The following is a 4,521-nucleotide window of genomic DNA, read 5'->3' as shown; positions in this document are numbered from 1 at the left end:
TGGACCATGCCCATCTCAGACTCTGGAAATGCAGCGCCTTTAGGCTAGGGTGGTCAGACTTAGCAAACAGAAATACAGAATGCCTGGTTCAGTTTCAGATAACAGGTAAGTCTAAGTATAAGCAAGTTCTTTGCAATATTTGAGCATATTTTACCCTCGAAATATTATCTGAGATGCAGATTTAACTGCACTGTATTTCATCTGGAAACACTAGAGTCTCTCCTCTCCATTTTTTCTGAAGCATGCTCACACCCTTCAGAGAGAGATGAGGTTAGCTCTCTGTGGATCCAGGCAGCACCCACACCCAGATCATCCTTGGGAGGAGATTCTCTGGTTTCAGCAGGATGAGGACACTGCCAGCAGTTCGGTGCCAAACAAGGCAGTTTCCCTGGAGGAAGGAGGCCTATTTCATGTTGAAACTGTCATCACCCTCCTTGAATTCCCTCCAGAAGGGATTTGCTCCCCACGATTTCTCAGCTGGGGGCTCGTCTGTGAGAAAACTGTACACGCTGGGATCCTCTGTCTTTTCATCCATCTCTAGGCAGGACCAGACAGAGGCGAAGATCTCAGGGAATACGCCGTCACCATAAAACCAAAGCTTCCCACTAAACCCGACCTTGGCCATCTCCTCTCCTCTGTGACTCTGTATCTGGTCTTTCTTTCTCAGGTAAAACTCGATCAGCCCTGTCTGGAAGTCAGGCATTGAGCTGGGAGATTTCCTTGCCTCAGCCCGGTTAATCCTGAGGATTCCAGGAATTAAGTACAATCCTTTCCATCCGCTTTTCATCATCCTGTGAAGAAGTTGAGGACCCAGAGTCGGCGAGTGGGGGAGCCCAGTTCTGCACGCAGGCTCTGGACCTTGGGGGCCCCCATGGTTCCACCCTCCCTGGTATGTGATGCCCTGAGGGGTAGGAGCGGGGGACAGGCTGGGACCACCCACCCTGCTGGGTGCCCCTCGCCTAGGCCCGGCTGTGCATTCAGAGCAGGATGGAGCCTCGTGGCCCACTCTCCCTGCTTTCCTGGCTCCAGTCCCGGGCTATGGAGACACGTGGGCTTGATTATGCGACAGCTGGGCCCCCATCCATCACCTTCCCCACACCTTTCAGGAAGCCTCACACCTTTTAAGAAGAGTGGACTAGGTGTCGTGCAGTGTTTTTCTGATTAGAAAGAACAGGCAGGGCTGTAGGATTGAACCAGGAGTCCCAGAGTCCGGCTCTTTTCTGGGCAGGGTCTCTGAGGGCAGGACAAGCAGACTGTAACGATGAAGGGGGAGCCTGGGCTGGGCACGGAGCTGGGGGCGGGTTCCAGGGTGCAGCTGCTCTCGCTGGCTCAGTGACTCCCTGGCTGTGAACTTCACACATGGCATCTGGCATTCAAGGGCCATCCAAAGAGAGGAAGCAGAACTCGGACTCCAAAGGACTGGGAGGGGGCGGGGGGAGCAGGGAGCGGGGGCCTCCTGAATACTCCTTGACCAGCCGCTGGCAGATGACGGTCAGGCACAGGGGTGGTCCAAAGTGGTCCCCGGGTGAGAGAGAAGCCTCGGGTCCTGGGACACAGCAGCAGGTGTGCCCTGCCAGTGGGTCTCTGTTCTCTGCAGACCCACCTCTGACCTGTGCCCAGGTGTGCCAGCTGCCCTGTGCCTATGCCCAGGTGTGCCAGCTACCTTGCGCCTGCAGCCCTGCCCTGAGCTTATCTGGCCAACTCCACCTGCCCTCCAGGAGCGGGAAGCCTGTCCTGACTCTGAAACTCTCTGCTCCTCTTTCCAGGCAGCAACTATTGTGACCAGCTCTGTTAATAGCTCATCGTACCGGTGAGGGGCAACAGATTCACAGACCAGTGCGAGTCAAAGATTATCTAGCGCTAGGTGGTTCGGACAGGCTTCAGGCCTGGCAGCCGGCCCTAAGCACTGGCCCTTGGACCTGCCCAGCCACCCTGGGTTTCAAGCGGGGCTGCCTGCTCGCAGAGGCTCTTTCGCACCCGTGTGGAGGGGAGCCCCAGTCACTCCACTCTAATGACGCAGTTCCTCTGTTTCTGCTTCTCCCATCTCTGGGAGCCCCTCTGCAGACAGGACTGGGTCTCAAGCCTCCTTGTTTCCTGAGCACCAAGCAGGGCCTTGTTTGATGTCTACTGTTGCCCAGGGCAGGTTGCTGGGATCTGAGCCCCCGGCAGGGGGATTGGGCTGGCTCCTGGGTCCACTTCACAGAGTTCTCCGTCCCCTGCGGGCACTGTGGGGCAGCTCCCGGCCAGCCCCAAGAGAGAACACGATGTCCTCCCCGACCCCACAGTCCTGGTTTCAGTGGGTCCCAGGGGCTCACCAAGCATCCCTGGCAGCTGCGATCTTGCTGGAGCATTGTTAAGTCCTGGGAAATTCACCATCCCCTGCTCCCGCGTGAGGGTGGGCCTGGCTGACATTCAGTGGGTACTTGTGCTTTAAGAGTTTGGGTCCATAGGAACTTCCTAAGTCACTTGGCTGAGATGAGTTTTCAGCTCTTGAAGACTCAGACTCACATGGAACCATTCAAATTAAGCCCCAGCTGTTAGTCCCTCCAGAGTGGGAGACGCTGCAGACTGGAGGCCCAGCGAGCCTAGACCCTTCCTGGGGTGTTGCTCCAGCAAGACACCTGTGTCCATGCCTTCTTCAACTACAAGAGCAGCCATATCATCCTCCGTTAGCAGATGAAGAGATGAAGACGGGCTCAGAGAGGTTAAGTGAACTACGGGGGGGTCACACAGCCAGGAAAGGACAGAACTGGGATCAGTCCGATTTCAAGCCGGCTGCCCTTCTCAACACAAACCCTCACGTGAAATTCCCGTTTCCACCCATCAAGAGAGTCTTGGAGTGGGGGCTTCCTTTGAGGTCCTGCCTCTGAGAATCATCTGCAGGAGAAGCAGGGCAGTGGGTGAGGATTGGAAATGCGTTTGAAGCACAGCCCCCGGCAGAAGGTGGGCATTCCCCCAACACAAACCTCGTTAACGCAGTCGCGTGCGTGCCACGTTCATCCTCGGCCCTTGGCGGTGTCCCATCCCCTTTCCGGATGCCTGTTTCCTCATCGGGAAAGCACGTGGGGCTCTACCATACACACGTCCCCTCTATCCCTGACGGTCGATGGTTCTATCTGTCAAGCGGCGCTTGATTGGCCCTCTACCCACAAAAGGCCATAGTGGAATTCTGATCTAGTCATTGCAAAGAAATCAACATCACAGTCATGGAGCCTCCTTACAGAGCCAACCATCCTTCAGGGAAACGGTCTTCATTCATTGTTTGCAAATTGAGCCCACAGACAAAATGTCCAAAGCCCCCAGACAATTAACACTTTTGAGAACGGAGGTGGACAAACAGTGGCCTGTCCACCAAATCCAGTGGACAACCTGTTGTTGTAAATAAAGTGCAGTGGGCACACAGCCACACCCATTTCCTGCTTTCTGCAGCTGCTTTAGAGCCACAAGCTGGGGACTAAAGTTGTCCTTTCCGCATGTTGATTTTAAAAATGGGGTAATAATAATGAAGATTTCACAGGTCAGTTTTGCCAATGAGATTTTTTTAACGGTTTGGTAGCTTGAAACTGGCGCTGGTAGGAATGTTTACCCCATGTAAGTTGGCAAATGCTATAAATGCATTGTGCTTTTAGAAGCTGGATTACTAGCACACCATAGGGTTCACTGTATACGAAGTCTCCAGCAACACCTGTGCAATGGATGAGTGAGTGAGTGAACGGATGGACGAATGAATGGATGAGCATTCTGACAACAGAGCTATGAAGAGGCAAGCCAGCAGCGGGACCAGTACTGCCTGGAAGCTCTAATAATAATGAGAATGGATGCCATTTATTAAACCTTTCAAGTAGTATTTTACATGAGCACTATACATGATTTAGCAAGTCTCTTAAGTAGTTCAAATCTTCATAGTTTATGGATGTAAGCACAGGGGATCAAGCAAAATTCCTATTTATTGCACACTTGCAAGAGGCAAGATTCAACCCGAGGCAGCCCAAGCTCAGTGGTGGCTGAAGCCCAGGTCTTAGAAGACTCGTGGCTACAACTCCTGCCTGTACGACCCAGGTCGATGGGCCCACCCCTTCTGCCCAGAGATCAGCATTATTGTGTGTGTGTCTGTATGAGTGTGTGTGTGTGTCTGTATGAGTGTGTGTGTGTGTATTCTCTCCTCGCCATATAGTTTTTATAACTTGTCTTTATATCCTCAAACTTTTTCATTTACATAAATGTAATAATACTGGACATATTCTTCTGTGACTTTCACTCAGATGTTCATTTGTGATTCGTCTGTGTTGTGTTCAGCTATTATACTATCATTCTCTCCTCTGGACATTCAATTGTATGAATAAGTCCTAATGTGTTTATTAAAAAAAAAATAAATGTAGCCTTGGCTTCCATAATCTCAGGCAGAGCTTTCTTGGGGGCCTAGGGAGAGCAACTCTGGGAATCGGTGTTTGGGTCAGAATTCGGGAGACAGTTTCTTTGCTAAATGTTGCTCAAAGTCATCACATCTCAGAGGCATGCTGG

This window comes from Capricornis sumatraensis, chromosome 11 (genome assembly GCF_032405125.1).
Source record: "Capricornis sumatraensis isolate serow.1 chromosome 11, serow.2, whole genome shotgun sequence".
NCBI classification, from domain to species: domain Eukaryota; kingdom Metazoa; phylum Chordata; class Mammalia; order Artiodactyla; family Bovidae; genus Capricornis; species Capricornis sumatraensis.
Note: the sequence above shows the minus strand (reverse complement) of the source record.